The sequence below is a fragment of the Scleropages formosus genome, chromosome 18 (genome assembly GCF_900964775.1).
Source record: "Scleropages formosus chromosome 18, fSclFor1.1, whole genome shotgun sequence".
Taxonomy (NCBI): domain Eukaryota; kingdom Metazoa; phylum Chordata; class Actinopteri; order Osteoglossiformes; family Osteoglossidae; genus Scleropages; species Scleropages formosus.
The window spans coordinates 24,196,534-24,215,363 of NC_041823.1; positions in this window are offsets into that span (position 1 = coordinate 24,196,534).

The window sequence follows — 18,830 nt, forward strand, 5'->3', positions numbered from 1 at the left end:
CAGCAGTACCAAACGGACCATATAGAATGTAGGGGAAATGAAACGGTGAGAGACTCAGGTATTTGGCCACCATATTATAGGTTTGCACATTCAGTAACATCAATGGAAATGCGAGCATGCCAGGCCATGGATTTTGACCACTTCGAAACACTGGAAGCACATCTAATTCTCTAGAAAATTACCCTTGAAATATAATAGGAAGAACGGTGTGCTAAGCTACCAGTCCCTGCCTCCATTTGTTTTGTAATGTAGCAATAAAAATACAGTATATAATACTTGAAGACTGCTAAACAGCAGTGCAGAGCCATTCTGTTAGGTTCAGTCAGCTGGCCCCTATCTTCACACAGATCTTCAACAGATCACTGGAGCTATGTGAAGTACCTTCCTGCTTCAAATGCTCCACCATCATCCCCATTCCAAAGAAACCCAAAATCATAGGACTTAATGACTACAGACCTGTTGCCTTAACGTCTGTGGTCATGAAGTCATATGAAAGACTGGTGTTGGCCTACCTGAAGGACATTACTGGACCCTTGCTGGACCTCCTGCAGTTTGCTTATCGAGCAAACAGGTCTGTGGATGATGCAGTCAACATGGGACTGCACTACATCCTGAAACATCTGGACATACCAAGGACTTATGTGAGGATCCTGTTTGTGGACTTCAGCTCGGCCTTCAACACCACCATCCCACACCTCCTCCTGTCCAAATTAACCCAACTCTGTGCCTACCTCCATCTGTCGGTGGATCACCAACTTCCTGACAGACAGGCAGCAGTTAGTGAGGCTAGGAAAATTCTCATCCAAGACTCGCACTATCAGTACTGACGCCCCCCAGGGATGTGTGCTCTCCCCACTGCTCTTCTCCCTGAACACCAACAACTGCACTCCAAAAGACCCCTCTGTCAAGCTCCTGAAGTTCGCAGATGACACCACACTCATCGGCCTCATTCAGGATGGCAATGAGTCTGCTTACAGACAGGAGGTCAAAGAGCTGGCTGTCTGGTGCAGTCATAACAACCTGGAGCTGAACATGCTCAAAACGGTGGAGATGACTGTTGACCTTAGGAGAAACACCCCAGCATTACCCCCAGTCACCATCATGAACAGCACTGTGACAACAGTGGAGTCATTCAGGTTCCTGGGCACCATCTCACAGGACCTGAAGTGGGAGCTCCACATAGACTCCATTGTGAAGAAGGCCCAGCAGAGGTTGTACTTCCTTTGCCAGCTGAGGAAGTTCAATCTGCCACAGAGACTGCTGATGCAATTCTACTTTGCAGTCTGTCCTCTGCACTTCTATAACTGTCTGGTTCTGCTCAGCTGCAAAAGCAGACCTCAGAAGATTACAGCAGCACACTCTCCAAGAATTGTACTCGTCCAGAGTGAGAAAAAGGGCTGGCAAAATCATCCTAGATCCTTCGCACCCAGGCCACTTCCTCTTTGAACTTTTGCCGTCTGGCCAGCGCTACAGGGCACTGAGCACCAGGACAGCCAGGCACAGGAAAAGTTTCTTTCCTCAGGCCATCTACCTCATGAACAGCTAAATGCCCCCTAGGGAGTAAACTGGTGCAATAAACAATGCTATTTATATTTATATTAATTTTTCACATCATATCTCTTATTTACCCCTCCTTGAACTGCTACCTTAACGTGGTGGAGGGGTTTGAGTGCCTGAATGATCTCAGGAGCTATGTTGCCTGGGGCTATATGCCCCTGGTAGGGTCTCCCAATGCAAACAGGTCCTGGATGAAAGACGACACAAAGTGCGGTTCAAAAGCCCCTTATGATGACAATTAAATCAAGGTTTCCGTTTACCCCGCCCGGTATGGGGTCACCGGGGCCCCACCCTGGAGCCAGGCCTTGGGGGGGGGTTCGCATGCGAGCGCCTAGTGGCCAGGTCTATGCCCACGGGGCCTCTCCGGGCTCAGCCCGAAGCCATGACGTGGAGCCGCTCTTTGGTGGGCTCACCACCTGCCGGAGAGACCATAAGGGGCCGGTGCGTTGTGATTTGGGCGGTGGTCGGGGCCGAGTGCCCGGCCGACCCAAACCTCGGGCGCCAACTCTGGTTTTTGGGACTTGGAATGTCACCTCACTGGCGGGGAAGGAGCCTGAGCTGGTGCAGGAGGTTGAGAGATACCGTCTAGATATCTCGAACCCCAGACCCACCGTAGAGCAGGACCTGGTCCAACCCATCATGCCACCGCGCCCCCCTCAATTCATATCAGTTCAATTTATTTTTATAGAGCACTCTTCTCACGCAGTGACACAGGACACTTTAACACAGGCATAAGGCAAGAAAAACAAATACATCAGATAAGAAACAAAGAAGACAGTTGACTACTGACTGCCTACTAGCCATGAACAAAAACTCCTAACTGAAAATCGAGGGAGAAAAAAACCTCTGGGGGTCCAAGGGCCAGTGGCTGCCCACCCCTTCTCTGGGCATTCTAGCATTCTAGATTAAGTAACAATTCTAAGCCAGTTAACAAGTAATAATGGTATTGTTGCTATATGGTATCTTGAATCCTCAGCTCAGCATAGTATGTCTCATCCACCATGGCAGTTGGTCATCATCTTAAGTCAGCATGGGATTCGTCTGTCACCACCAGCCGTACTTCAGTAAAAAAAAAAAAAAAAATCAACAATTCAGTTTGGACTAAACTCAAAACAACCAAAAGCATATTTGGTATTTATGCCAACTCCTAACAGATTTGCAATACCTCCTTAGGCATGGAACCATCCTACCTGAAAATAATTTTTTAATTTAAAGCAATTGCATTACTGACTTTCAACTTTAATGTGGTTGTTTAATGTTTCAGTGTAAATTCATTAAACAATTAAGTAGTTATTTTAAAGCCTACAGGTCATTTTAAAAACCCTGGCAGCACTCTACACAGATAGTCCTCATGACATATGTGATATATGACAACTGTTACCATGTAAGTCAACCTTATAATATTGTTTTTTAGTCCTTACATGTGGTCATAACATCTAACACCAAGCACTCCATCTGCTGTATGAGAACATCGTCAAGCTGCACTGCCGCCGGGCACCATGTTCTCTGTTGACTCAGTCGGTGTGTCTGTCAGCAATTGCATTTCATGTGTTCAAAAACACTTTTATTCAGATAATGTTTCCTTTGTGATTCTGTTCATGTTACTTTTTCATTAAAAGGGCTAGCAAGGCTAAACATATTGTAATGGTGTAGAAAACAAGTGAAAGAAAACATTTACATTTAACTGACATCTTTCTCTAAATCTCCTTAAAATTATTTACCCATTTAAACAGCTGGGTATTTTTGCTTAAAGTGACAATAATAGTGCAGCATGAAAGTATAATATTTTGCTTAATTTGTATTAGTATTAACATGAAGAATATGTTAAATTAGTGAAAAATGATGCCACTGAGACAATCCCAACTTATAGCGACCACTTGGGTGGTTTTCAAGGCAAGGGAAGAACAGAAGGGGATTGCCAGTATCATCTTCCGTGTATGTCTGGGGGGTGCAAACAGGGGGAGAAACATGTAAACCTCACACATGCTGAGGAAGACTCAAATCCCACATCTACTGAGCAGCTCAGGAATTGTGAAGCACTAGTTTTATCCACCATGCCACCGCCTCTACATAAAATTTAACAAAGCCGTTTTATGTAATGTAACATTAATGGATGTTAATCATTTATATAATATAACTGGGTTTGTAACTTACAAAGAAGTCGACAAATGACAAGGTGGTTGGACCAGAACCTGATTGTAAGTTGAGGACTATCTGTATGTGTTTTCTGGAAGCTCATTTCAACAGTAAATTGCTGTCCACTTCTGTATGTCATCCATTAAGATGGGATCTCAAGTAGGATAAAACGAAGGAAATGGCTTGTGCTGTTCTTCATTGAGGTAAAATACCTTGACCAGATGAGATATGAAGTCATATGGTCTGTGGAAGTCTAGAAGAGATGGAGCATGCGACACTGATTAAATCTTAGCTGGAGTTCCATCAAGACATTGAGCAGACGTCAGCAAGAAATGTTTATTGTTCCTTAGCTCAGCACCCAAAGAGGGATTTATTAAGAGATTCACAATCTCTAATTTGCTTGCAAACATAGTGCTTCCAAAATATTGTTATTTGGACTTACTAAAGTATAAAAGGCTCAAAAGGTCTTTTCCAAGAACTGTTAGCAACATCTGCTTCAGGCCTTCAGCTTTGTGATGTAAACCACTCTCAAAAACTGTTTTATTAAAAGGCAACAATACTGCATCACACTCAGCTAAACCACAGAGTAAAACAATGCTGTCCTATTAAGGCCATCTAAAGGGGGAAAAACACCATTGTGGAATCAGCAGCACTGCTAGAGTCTAATGACTACCCTGCCCAGAATGTAACAGTTAGCCCACACCAGTGTTCCTCCTAGTCCTTAAGCAGCTCTTTAAAGGGGATGATTTTTTTTCCAGGCAAATTATCCCCACCTGCTGTAGCAGAAGGCAGTGACCCAAGGTAATGAGTGAAAGCTACTAATGAGGAGGTTTCAGTGATGATGGTGCTCAGTGTAGTGCCCTGGACATGGGCAGGTGTATTTGCTAAGTAAATTGTTTACATAAGGCAAAGTTCTTGCTGAAATGTTGCTTTAATGTAAAGGTATGTTGCAGTGTATTTTTAGAGAACTGCTTATGTGGTCCCAGGTTACCCTGTCACATGTGAAATCAATATCAATTGTGACCTGAATAGCAGGCTTTTTTGGTTGTTACTCCCAACACCGCTTTGTCCATCTGCACCTGGTAAAAAAAGTTACACCACTCAGACCTCCTCACCTGTTGGTGCCATCTGTTCCTTTTGAGAAGACAGGCCAGGCTGTGGCTATACCCAAAAACCCAACTTGAAACTGATGAAATGTAAATCACCCTTTGAGACTTGAAGAGAACTTGTGACCAGTCATTAACCCTCTGGTTAAGTGGGGAAAATGACTGCAGCACTTCAGCTGAAGTGCATTTTCCTGGCAAGGACTGCAATGTCCACACAATTAACAAAGATTCCAGTAAAGCCACATTTGTCTTCCCAGCACTTTTTTAGTCAGTATCATCATTTGTCAAGCCAGTTCTTCTGCACAGCTGTGGTTTGGCTAAGACATCTGTTACTAGTTAACACTGTTTGGAATAACATCAGAAGTACAAAATGGTTATTATGTTCTTATGGATCATCGTTTCATAGCAGCGTGACAAGCAGATGTTTTCTTATGCTAACTAAGTAAGGTAAAGTGGCAAACAGGACATTTCCACTTGAACAGTAAATTCCTCTTATCTTAATAACACAAATGACCTGATTTTCATTCTGCCTGGCTTGTTTTTTTTTTTTTTTTTAAATTGCATACAATCCTTCTCAAGATGTCAATTCAAGTTATGAAAACTTAACACTACAAAGAGTTTCATATTCAAATTACGAGGCTTGTTTTGAGTTTACAAGAACTGAGTCTGGATTCATGCACTTCCCAACAGCAGATCATTAGAATACATTTACATGTATTACTGATGTTTATTTATTTGTTTAGCTAATGCTTTTGTCCAAAGGAAACTACTGTGATTATTAACTAGTATTTAATTAATACCTTTGTCCGTAGTGACTTACAGTGCTAGATTCACACCATTACATTCCCTACAGTCATTCATGTATCTATGTAGTAGAGCAACACTAGATTTACCAGTCCACCTGAATTTCATGTCTTTCGGAGGAATTGCAAACATGTGAACTTCTCACACAGTGAGCATGGATTGAACTATGTAACCATGTTGAATTATGGAGTCCAGCACTGTGACATGGCGTTATTTTTTTAATCATTATTATTTTATTTTTTATAGCGCGCTCTTCTCACGCAGTGACAGAGCGCTTTCACACAGACATAAGGCAAGAAAAACAGATACACACAAAGAAGACGGTCAACTAATGACTACCATAATGAAAAACTTATTATAGAGCTATAAGTATACCTACTGGCCACCGGGGAAAGGAACAAAAACTCCCAGTTGAAAGTTGAGGGAGAAAAAACCTCTGGGGGTCCACGGGCCAGTGGTAGCCCACCCCTCCTGAGCATTCTAGAAAATAACAATTTGTAAGCCAGTGTTTAACAAGTAATTATAATGTTGGTGAATGGCACTTTGGATCCCCGACTCTGCATGGAACGTCTCGATCGTCACGGCAGATGGACATCATCCTCTGTCAGCATGGGATTTGTCTGTCACCACTGGCCGGCCTCCTCAGGTCTTATGTAGCGAGGTAGTGCTCAACGAGAAGATAGGACAGAGTTAGTAATTTGTTACTTAAGTAAATTTAAAATGCATTTTTGTAAAGGTGATAAAATAAATAACCAAGGCAGGTTGAATTACATTACGAGGTGGAATGCCTGAGTGAACATAGAAGTCTTAAGTCGGGATTTGAAAACAGAAATAGACGGGGCATTTCTGACAGTAACTGGTAGACTATTCCACAGTTTAGGTGCTCTATAACTAAAGGCGCGACCTCCTACTGAGGTCTTATTGATCACAGGTACTTTAAGGTAACCTGCATCTAATAAACGGAGATATCGTCCTGGGATATAAAGATTAATGATCTCACAAAGGTAAGCCGGAGCAATACCATGTATTGCCTTATAGGTCAAAAGTAGGATTTTATAATCAACTCTATAAGAGGCCGGAAGCCAATGCAAGGATTTAAGTACCGGTGTTATATGGTCGTACTTCCTAGTTCTAGTAACAATTCTCACAGCAGCATTTTGTGCTAACTGTAGCCTGGATACAGTCTGGTACGGACAACCCGACAATAAAGCACTACGGTAATCCAGCCTGCTGGAAACAAAAACATGAACCAGTTTCTCAGAATCCCGTCTACAAAGGAATCTCCGCATTTTAGCTATGCTTCTTAATTGAAGGAAGCACGACTTAGTCAAAGCATTTACATGCGATACAAATGACAGCTTTCCATCCAGAAGGACACCCAAATCCTTGACGCAATCGGTACGCTTGAAGGTAATACCATTTGTTGTAAAGATTGATGTGATTGTGTCGAGAGTCAGTTTGTCATTGTCAGTTTGTTCAATGACTAAAAATTCATTTGCATTGCTTTTATTTCTGTTCTCTTTACGGTTTTGTTTTGTTTTGCGGATTAAAGGTTGAATCACTACAAACTCAGTATCACATGGTGGTGCTGCAAGTTTTGAAGATTTCCAGATCAGTTTGTGTGGGGTTTGCATGTTCTCCCTTTGCCTGTAATGGGACTCCTACAGTTCAAAACCATGCAGTTCAGGTAGCTTTGTAATGCTAAATTGCTGGTTGGTTACATGCAGGGTAGCCACACAAACATTCTCCTTTTTTGTGCCCGGTGGGATAGGCTCTGTGACCCTGAATAGGACAAGCGTTTACTGAAAATGAATGGAATATTATTATATTTACTGAATATGTATATTGTGCATTTAAGCATACAGCATATAGGAAGCTGGAAAGAGTTGAAGAGGTACAGGCAGATAGCTGTACAGTACTTAATATTAGTAATAAAAAGCGATAGAATGTTACAGAGTAATTAATGAGGGTAAACTGCCACGTTACACGTCTGGGTGTATCTCCTTTCCTTTGTCCGCAGTGATTCCAGGATTGGCTCCAGAGCACCATGACCCTTTACCAAGACAAGCAGATAAAAAAGTGAGTGAATGAGTGTGCCACGCCCACGTCGCCGAGCCAATGCGGAACACTTGGGGCATGGCACAATCTGACGCATATAAGGCAGCATCAAAGCAGGAGCTGATGTGGAACCTTCTTCAGCCTTGCTGTACCATAGCAACTGCCTTATCCCTTAGTCCTTTACCCTGCTTTCTAGTCTTCATGCCTCTTTATGATTATCAATCTCTTGCTTGTGTACCGACCTTGCCTTTTGGATTGTCCCTTCAATGATGTTTGCACATCAGAGACCTATTGCCTGTTCTGTGATGAAGATTCTCAGATTTCCCTGAATAAAGCCCTTGTCCCACTCCGCACTTGGGTCTGCCACTTCCTTCCAGAACCAGCCATGACAGAGTGTGTGAACAGCCATGTTATTTCATGTTATGGTAACTTATGTCACTTACTGAAGTAATTGTGTCCACTTTAATGGGATTAGGCAATATTTAGTGTGAACAGGTATCACTTTTGGCAGCTCAGGAACACATTAATAGTACAAAAAAATTGTACTATTAATAGTAATTATGTCTTCAAGTTATGAAAGTTTTGTCACAAAGGGTTTGTCAGGAGCACCTAACCTTCATAAGGTAGGGAAGACTGTGTTCTGATGCCAGTGAAAGCAGTGGTGAAAACCTCTGAAGCTGAGACTTTTAGTTTATGAGACCTCTTTGGCATTTTGTGCTGTTAGTAGATGAATTTTTGGCTACAATGATATTCTTGCATTGTAGCAGCAATTTAGGTCAATTTTTTTTGTCAGTATCTTGTTTTACTTTCAGTTTCATTTCATTTGGTGTCCTTAGTGTTCATTCAACATGACCACTTCTCGTGAGGGTTTTGGCCCAGAACAAAAACTGAAGGCTGTGTAACTAGAGCCATGCTGTCCTGTTGTGCAACATCTAGAACACTGTAGCAAGGTTCAAATGGGACTGGGAAGTTTTTCAGTCGTCCCACATTAATTTCTCCAGGATTTACAATTGTTGCATTGTAGAGAAACAGCTGGCACAGCTGCAACACATCTTTCTTCCAGCATGTAATGACCTCTTAAACAACAGTGGAGAATATCTGTGGTTTTTAAGCAGGAGCAATTTGAGCTTGGCTTATGCTTACCTTTGTTTTCCATGCATTTGGCTTGAACTTTTTAATTATGCTGCTTGTGTGTCGCTGTTGTTAAGGGGCATATGTTTGAAATTCAAAAACATCCAGCTTGCTGGCAGGAAAGACAGGCTGATGGACTGGAGAAAGCTGTAGCTTTTTAAGAGCAGAAAAAGTAGGCCACATGCAACAGCACCTTTGGTTTGTGTCTCTTGGTTAAAGTCAGCCAATTTGTTCTTAGATCCAGCAGCTTCTACTATTAAACAGCACATCCATTCTTCATTGTCATCAGCCAATGAGTAGCTGTGTGTTGCCCATAACTAGACCAAGGATTATATTGTGTGACAGGCCCACTAGTCACACATTCACTCAGCTCTGCCCTGGCGACAACTGTGTTTTATAGGTCCTGCCAAGTTGACAGCCGCTCGTTGACCTCACATCAGGCCACCAAACATGGTAGGCAAGTCACCTGTTCAGCAACAACAAAGCCCTAGTATTCAGTTTTAAAATGTCATCCTCATGGGTCCTACATAGTTCAGCTACCGTGGTCATGACTTCAAGTACAGTCTTTGAGCTTTGACTCATTAAGGAATGTGAACCACACAGAAAACACATGAAAATCACAGCACCACCAGTTTAATTTAGACTAGTAGTCAGATGTGTTGAAATAGCTCTTGGGAAATTGCTATTCTTGTATTGTTTGTGCATTTGCTGTTCAGGGGTCTGTTGGCATTGGTTTTAAGCTATGACAAAATATTGTTAAAATGTGGTGCATTTCAATAGGTTTATTTTTATCCTGCACATTGAGAATGGTAATTTCATGTCTTAAGGCTTGGTTGACCTTTTAGAGACTTCAAATTCAAGATGGATGAAGGCAAAATGTGTAGCTGTGTGTCAAAAATACAGTCTAGGAATCTTTGAGCTGTTCTGAATTTCAAAGATTTGGATAGTGGAATAACAAAAAGGAAACTGTACAGCTTTTTACTAACAGCTGAAACCATGGGTTTTCTTTAATATAACTCTGTGCTACTGATACTCTGGTTGGTGGATTCTCATAAAATTTTATCAATATTGTTTTATCAATATCCAGTGATTTTTTTTATCTGTCTCATCATTCAGAGAGTTGAACATGAACACCTTTACTTTCCGGGTGGCATGGTGCCACATTGAGCAGTGATGCTGTCTTGCAGTGCCTGGGTGGTGTGAGAGGACATGGGTTTGATCCCCACTCAATCTGTGTGGAGTTTGCATGTTCTCCGTGTGTCTGTGTGGGTTTCCTTCCACAGTCCAAAGACATGTTGTTCAGGTTTTCCCATAGTGTGTGAGTGATACAGTGAGAGTGCATTCCACTGATGTATGGATGAGTGACCCATTGTAAGTAGTGTATCTAGCAGTGTAAGTCACCTTGGTGAATAAGTTGTGTGGGCTAGTAACACTACATAGTATCCATTGTAAGCCACTTTGGAGAAAAGCATCTGCTAAGTAAATAAATGTAAATGTACTGTACTATATAAGCTATCAATTCAGGTTCTAACTCAAACCCAAGGTCTTGCTGCCTTGTGGTCATTAAGTCCACCTTGGTTGTCGAGCTAAGGCAGCAAGCTTGGGGACAGAATCAGCTATGTTATGAGAGGCACGGCTAAGGGGGCACAGGAAGGTGCTCAGCTGCTCTGCACTTATTATCGCCTTTTAGATATTTCCATAGGGCCTTGAGCTATGCCAAACTGCCAGTCTGTGTCAACACTTCTGGGGCGTGGGGAAGAAACCCAAGAAGGCGCCATTCATAGGCGCTTCTAATTGGAGTGTAATTATGATCAACAGTGTGAAGCGGCAACTGTTGGATTGGTGACCCTGAACTGCCCTGTTCTGCACACTGGTTGCTCACCTTCACATTGCTCATTGTTCTTTAGTCTACAGCCCAATGCAACAGTAAAAATTACAAACTTAAATTACTCTGAGATGGTGCTTTAAAAGTAGTCTTTTTTTTTCAGCTATATTGATAAATGACTGATTCCCTGTAGAAACAGAGAAAGGATAAAGGATAAGTCATAGAATATTTTGATATGAATAGCTGGAATAAATAGAAAAGTAGAAGAAATTAAGAAATAGTAGACAAAAGTCACACCAATTACACTAGTGTGATCAGGAGGGAGGGATCAAAAGACCTTGGAAAGGGGTCACAAAGAAGGGTGCAAAGCTTTGAGTCAAATTTGACTTTCTCCGGATGCTTTCATTGTAAGGGATGGTATGGATGTGGTTTGTCATTGTCTCCTTCTGTATATAGCTTTGGATTTCAAACATATGGGCAAAAATGGAAACTCCACACACTCTGAGCTGGTTTCAAATGTACATCTGAACAAGCAGCTCAGAACCATGCCTTTGATGGCCTTACAATACCAAAAGATTTTTGGTTTTCAAGTTGAATTCCTCCTCATGCAGTTGTCATGGAACACCTCAGCACTCAACCCCATGAACCCCCTGGAACCCCAGCGCTAAACCCCACCCAACTTGCAAATGTGAGTAGGTGATACTAAATGAATGGTGGAGGAAGGTGGTACTGTGGTGGTTAAAGCCATTGCCTTTGTACCCAAAGATGGCAGGTTCAAATCCCACTTCTAATAGTAGTACCCTTCAGCAAGGGACTTATCCTAAATTGCTCCAGTATAGTAAGCAGTTGTATTAATAATTATCACTATCTTAACATTGTAAGTCCCTCTGGAGAAAAGCATTAGCTAAATGAATAAACATACTGCGATTAGACTGGAATAGGTGCTTAAACCTTGCCTGACTGTACCACTTTGGGGGTCACAAAAGGTGGAAATTGTTAAAACCAAACTTGGTGGGACAAGGCAACAACAGACAGGTTCCCTATTGCTCTTATTCTAGATGGAAGAGAAGAGACATGACCTCCACACAAGCTTCCACTTTATTTAACCGGTAAAATATGAAATTTTATTACATAAAAAATATAAAGCCATGTATTTCAAAGGCCCATAGATACACGTATAAATTGTAAAAGAGTTAAATTACACAACTGGACAGGACAACCACCAACACTAATGTGTAAAGCAAGAAGGGTCAGCTGGTGGGAATATACTCACAGTCAGGAGTTATCCCTAGGTTCGACTACCCACTACTATGTGACCTCACTCTAAACTGCAAAACATTTCAGCCAGGGCAACACCTTGCACTCCTAAATTAGGCGAATACATTAAGCATTATAACATAACTGACACTGCATTGAGGACTTGGGCCACAGGCAGAAAGAGTTAAATGGAAGCCAATAACCTCCACACCACAATATAGCACTTCATGGGAATCCAGGGGCATTGCACTCTGCACTGGCAGTGAGTAGCCATCCATCCATCCATCCATCCATCCATCCTTCCATCCATCCATCCATCCATCCATCCATCCATCCATCCATCCATCCATCTTCTGTCCCGCTTGTCCTAAAAGGGTCGCGGTGGCAGCAGGGAGAGCAGAGGCCCAGCCACCCCTGTCCCCTGCAACTTCCTCCAGCTCAACCTGGGGGATCCCCAGCCGTTCCCAGGCCAACTGTGAGATATAATCCCTCCAGCGGCTTCCTGGGCCGACCTCGAGGCCTCGTCCCAGTTGGCCATGCCTGGTATACCCCCAAAGGGAGGCTTCCAGGGGGCATCCTTATCAGATGCCCAAACCACCTCAACTGGCTCCTCTCAATGTGAAGGAGTAGCGGCTCTACTCTGAGCTCCTCCCAGATGTCCAAACTCCTCACCCTGTCACGGAGAGTGAATCCCAACACCCTGCAGAGAAAACTCATTTCGGCTGCTTGTATCCACGATCTTATTCTTTCGGTCATCACCCAGAGTTGATGACCATAGGTGAGGGTAGGGACGTAGATTGACCGATAAATGGAGAGCTTCGCCTTATGGCTCAGCTCCCCCTTCACCACTACAGTCCGGTACAGCGACCGCATTACTGCTGCCGCTGCTCCCAGTCTGTGGCCGATCTCATGCCCCCTTCGTCCCTCGCTCATGCACAAGACCCCAAGATACTTTAACTCCTGCACCTGGGAAGCTGAGAAGTGTGATGCCCCGATAGTTAGCACACACTCTCCGGTCCCCTTTCTTAAAGATAGGGACCACCACCTCAGTTTGCCAATCCAAGGGCACTGTTCCTGAGGTCCATGCAACATTGCAGAGGCGTGTCAACCTTGACAGCCCTGCAACATCCAGGGCCTTAAGCATTTCCCGGCAGATCTCATCCACCCCCGGTTCTTTGCCACTGTGGAGCTTACCAACTACCTCAGTGACTTCCACCAGGGAAATGGACTCTGAAAGCCCGAAAGCCTCTGGCCCTGACTCCTGTAAGGGAGATATATCACTCGGGTTTAAGAGTTCATCAAAGTGCTCCTTCCACCTCCTGACAATGTCCTCATCAGGGGTCAGAGTTTCTCCATTCCTGCTAAACACAGCCTGAGCGAAACTCCTCTGACCCCTTCTGAGCTGCTGGATGGTTCTTCAGAACCTCTTTGAAGCCGACCAATAGTCGTTTTCCATGGCCTCTCCAAACTCCTCCCATGCCCGGGATTTTGCTTCTGCAAGCGCAGCCGCTGCTGCCTTTTTCCCCTGCCAGTACCTGTCTGCTGAGTCAGGAGTCCCCAGAGCCAACCAGGCCCTAAAGGCCTCCTTCTTCAGCTTGACAGCTTCCCTCACCACCAGTGTCCACCAGCGGATTCTCGGGTTGCCACCCTGGCTGGCACCAACAAGCTTTAGGCCACAGCTGTGCCTGGCTGCTTCCACAATGGAGGCTTTGAACAGGGTCCATTCAGATTCCATGTCTTCTACCTCCTCCGGGACATGGAAGAAGCTCTCCCGGAGGTGTGAGTTAAAATCATTCCGGACAAGGTCCTCTGACAGTCGTTCCCAGCACACCCTCATTAAACATCTGGGCCTACCGAGTCTATCCATCAGTTTTCCCCGCCATCTGATCCAACTCACCACCAGATGGTGATCAGTTGACAGCTCAGCACCTCTCTTCACCCGAGTGTCCAAAACATGTGGTCTCAAGTCAGAAGAAACAACTACAAAGTCGATCATTGACCTTTGGCCCAAGGAGCTCTGGTACCAAGTACACTTATGAGCATCCTTGTATTCGAACATGGTGTTTGTTATGGACAAACCATGACTAGCACAGAAGTCCAATAACATTTCACGATTCGGGTTCAGATTGGGCAAGCCGTTCTTCCCAATCACCCCCCGCCAGATTTCCCAGTCATTCCCAATGTGAGCGTTGAAGTCCCCCAGCAGGACAATGGAGTCTGTAGGTGGGGCCCTGTCCAGAACCCCTCCCACCTTCTCCAAGAAGGCCGAACACTCTGAACTGCTGTTTGGTGCATAAGCACACACAACAGTCAAAGTTTTCCTCTCTGCGACCCTAAGTCGTACTGAGGTGACCCTCTCGTCCACCGGGGCAAACTCCAACTGTATGGCAGCCAGCCAGGGACTTGTGAGTATCCCCACACCTGCCCAGCGCCTCTCACCTCGTGCAACTCTTGAGTAGGAGAGGGATCACCCCTTCTCAAGAAGCTTTGGTTCCAGAGCCAACACTGTGAGTGGAGGTGAGCCCAACTATATCTACCTGGTATTTCTCAACCTCCCGCACCAGTTCCGGCTCCTTCCCCGCAAGTGAGTTGACATTCCGCATACCAAGAGCCAGTTTTTGTCGCGAGGGGCCGTGACGCCATGCCCCACCCCGCCCCGCCCCCTCCCACCGCCAGGTATACATAGCACAGGACCCCCATGCTGGACCTTGCAGGTGGTGAGCCCACATGACCCCCCCACAATGCCTTTTCGGGCTGAGCCCAGCCGGGCTACGTGGGCTGCCTGGCCACCAGGCGCTCGCCTAGAAACACTACCCTCAGGCTTGGCTCCAGGGGTAGGTCCCGGTAACCCTATTCCAGGCAGGGTAAACGTTCTTCTGTTTCCATTTTTCATGGAGGTTTTTGGATCGTGTTAGTCTGGATCTTCACTCCAGACCTGTTCACCTTGGGAGACCCTACCAGAAGCATAATGCTCCCGATGACATAGCTCTGGAGATCCCTGGATCACGCAAGCCCTTCCGCCACGCCAAGGCCCCGATCCAGGAAGGGGAGATTCATATTCAAGAAAACAAAATAAAACAAACACAAAAGAACAGGGAAAACAGCATCCAGAGTGATGAGCAGCACCTGTAAGGATCAGCTAGGTTTCAGTGGCAGACTGACATTTGAAGACCATTATATGACATACAAAAAATTAGTGTAATGTAAGCCCTCATTTCCTTGCTTGCAAGAAAATACACACACTATTCTGAGTTACTTTTGCCAGTGACAACACCAGTTTCCAAAACAGGCTCAATGAGACCACCATCGTGGAGAAGAACCTCAGACTGGTTCACAGAAACCTGCATGTAACAGGGAACTGACAGAAAAGAAACTCTTGGGGTAGAACACAAAGACAGGTGCACACCGATGAAACCTGGAAGTCCTGTGTAACAGAAATCTCACGCATCAGTTAACCCATGCAATAATGAGGGGTGGAAATGCCACAGCCTACCTAAATTAGGCAAGGGAAAAAAGGGGAAACCCAAATTCATTCATCTGATCACACAAGTCCCCAGCGACTTATGGGAAAGAAAGGAAAGAATTTTACCAAATGCTGCACTTCAATTATAAATAGAGGACCTCACAAAAGTGCCCCACTACCATCATCATTGCATACATGAGGTGATGCAGTGGAGCAGAGCTGATTTTGGCTAAAGTCAGCATTATTAGAGTCTTTGTGTATGATTTTCACAACCAAGAACAAAACTGTTCATCACAAAACAACACATTGCTAAGAGACCTATTTGATCTTGTTTTCATAATGCTCAGTTTTGAGCCAAAAGAGGGTTACTTCTGAGCTACGAAGCATAAGATTTCTCTTTCTCATTTGTTTTAGATGCAATGCACTGGTGGGTTTGCAGGCAATTTGCAAAAGAGGCGTGTATGAGGAAGTTGGCATATTTTTCAAGAGCCTCTCTTTTCATTTGAAACAGATGTTGAAAATGTAGAAAAAAATGTGAACAGAGCCTCCTTTTGTAAAAATGGTCAAAATGTCATACAGAAGGAGTTTTTTGCACATTTATTTAATTTCCTCTTTAGACAATATCCATGTACTCTACTTTGGATTTCACATATGTCAGCAAAAAAGGCCATGGACTCAAACCTGAGCTGGCCTCTTTAAATCAACATACTGAACAACGTATGTCCTAAACAGACCTTGGAGCTATTGCTGAAATGGTGACAGAACAATACTTTCAGGCTTGTTTCTGCAGCAGTTTGTCTTTATCATTTTCGACCACGATTGGCATGGTCATAACTCCATAAGTTCATTATATTTACTGTGTAGCTTTTTGTGAGTCTTCTGAATGACAAGAAAATGTTACGGTTTTCCACATTCAGGAAAATTACACTTCTGTGAAGATAGCAAACTTCAGCAAGCAATGGAAAATTCATAGTAACAGAAGCTCCATTTTTCCTAACAGGTTTGATCTGTTCAGTTTCAGTTGTAAAGCCATGCTTGGAATGCTGCACCACCACACCAAACCTAAATAGCTTCTTGTACAATACGCTGTTATTCCACTATAAATGAGGAAAGCCATTTATGATGACTGAAGCAGCTGGGCCAGTTACAATTAAAGACTGGCCCACATGTCAAGATATGGGCCATGTTTCTACATATAGCTTCTTGATGAATCATTATTAAAGGGCCTAGGTAGGAGAACCCAGTGCTAAATGTAAATGCATATGGAAAGTATTTGACCGCTGTGACCTCCTCCCCAATCACAGAGTCAGTAAGCAGTTCAAGCTGACATCATTTGTTTTATGTTTATTGTATTCTTCAGTTTGTATTTCATTTTGAAGTCTGAAACAACAAAAAGCCCTACAGCTGTCAAATCCATTAGAACCTCGCAATGTGCCTAATAAATGGATGAGAGTGGAGTCCAAGAGTTAATAAATCTCTAAATCCATTAAATGTCGCCTCTTTAAAATCTACAGCAACCTTTATTGTTCTTTGATTTCAGGGGAGAAACAGAATAATCCTCAAGCCGCTATGAGGTTTGTACTTCATTAGTGTAACTTCAAGTTATCAGTTAGTTCATGGTGTTATCTATGAGAGCTCTTTGCAAAGAGGAACTCCGGCACAGTGAAAGTATGAATAGTGAATTGCTGTATTTTCAGAAATACATTGCATCTCGGAAATGAAATGCAAACATATTAGTAACTGTAGACACACTGAACTTTGCAGTTTTCATTATGCTGATAATGTCATATTTACAGTATAATTAGGCTTTAATTAGGATGTATGAAACACAGCTGATTCATATTTAACTTTAAAAAGTATTGGATTACACAAGGCACATTTTTTTAACTGACTGAGAATTTCTGGAGGTAAATCAGATAAAGCCACCATGTTTTCCCATATATCTTGCTGCTAAGATGTTAAATATGCTAGTCAGTGAGAGCTGAGAAAAAGATGAAAATAATGACATGAGTGGCCTTCATTCTAATCTGATAGAGGGTTAGGAGAATTAAAGGGGAATCTGCTGTGTGGAAGCCTCCATACTCAATATTAAGGACTGACAACAAAGCTAAATGAAGGACTGTGTTTTATATGCTGGAAACAGTGCCAGAGTACACAAGAACTTCTGCTAAGGACACCAAAGGACAACGTGCCAAGAGACAGTGCCAAAGCATGTAAGCACTTCTGTGAGACAAAGTATACCTGCACTCAACCCTTCTCACACACTCCATCCTCAACACTCTCAGAGGTGGCTGAAAAACAGAAGCTCAGAGGTGAGCCTCTACACAAACAGCTAAAGTCAGCTGCGTTCTCTCCTTGTTGCAGTCCTTGCAGAAACCCTTTGGGGAAACAGCGGACACTGCAAGCCTGGAATCATCCATACTTTGCTGCTTTTGCCATAAGCACAGTGTCACAGGTCCTAGCTTCCCTCTTTTGCTTTTCATGGCTACTCCCTCAGGTACACCCCCACAAAACCCACTCCTCCTCACTGTGACCTGGGTAAAGTTACCAGTCATTGAAACCCTTCCTGGAGCAGCAGCCGATGCCCTGGCCCCATCAGTCATCATTAGGGCTTGTTAACAACCACGCCTTTGCTTAACATTCCAGCACATCAGTGGTAACCCAAATCGGGGAAGGAGGAGTGAGACAGACAGTAAAAGCCACAGCTCCTAGGGTTACTGCAATAAAGCCCACAGATGGCTTTTGCCATCATCTAAGAGTTCTTTTTTATTTTTGGGCTAAGGCTTGAGTTTTATTGAGCCCACACAAGGGCAAAACAATAAATCAAAATAGCCATACAAAAAATAGGTTAATTCAAGTAGACAAGAATTAAATTTAAAGTTCAAATTTCTGTCAATGTGAGATGTCCTATGCCAGGGGTGTTTAACCCGCAGCTTTTTGCCCACCACCTCACATAAAAGTGGTCATCAGAAATTACTAATATGCACTGTGTCTATCATATATATTATAAATTTTACTGAATCAGAAGGTGAAGCAGTTACTGTGACACATGCATTGAATGGTTGGTAACATGGATTGACAGAACAGCAGATAGTAGACCTGCTTTCCCTGAGTGGGACTCTGCTGGCTGAGTATTGTATTCACCTTCAGTGGAAAAATGCTGTACTTCTGTTTGGTGCAGAGGATTTTGTGTACTCTCATTTTATTACTGTTAACTTTCACAAGTGAGTTGCATACTCTGTTAATATTTGTATTTACTTCAACTTGAGTCCTGAACATGGCTTTGAAATCAAGAAAGTAATGCTTCCGATGAATATTTTGATGACATTTTATATTATTATTATTTTATATTATATTGATGACATTTCAAGATGGACAATCTTTCATACTAAAGTTTTCAAATAAATAATAAGAATATTTGTTTAATATGCTATGAAGCAGCTTCACTTAGAAGTAAAACCATAAAACCGACATTATAGCACAAAACACCCAG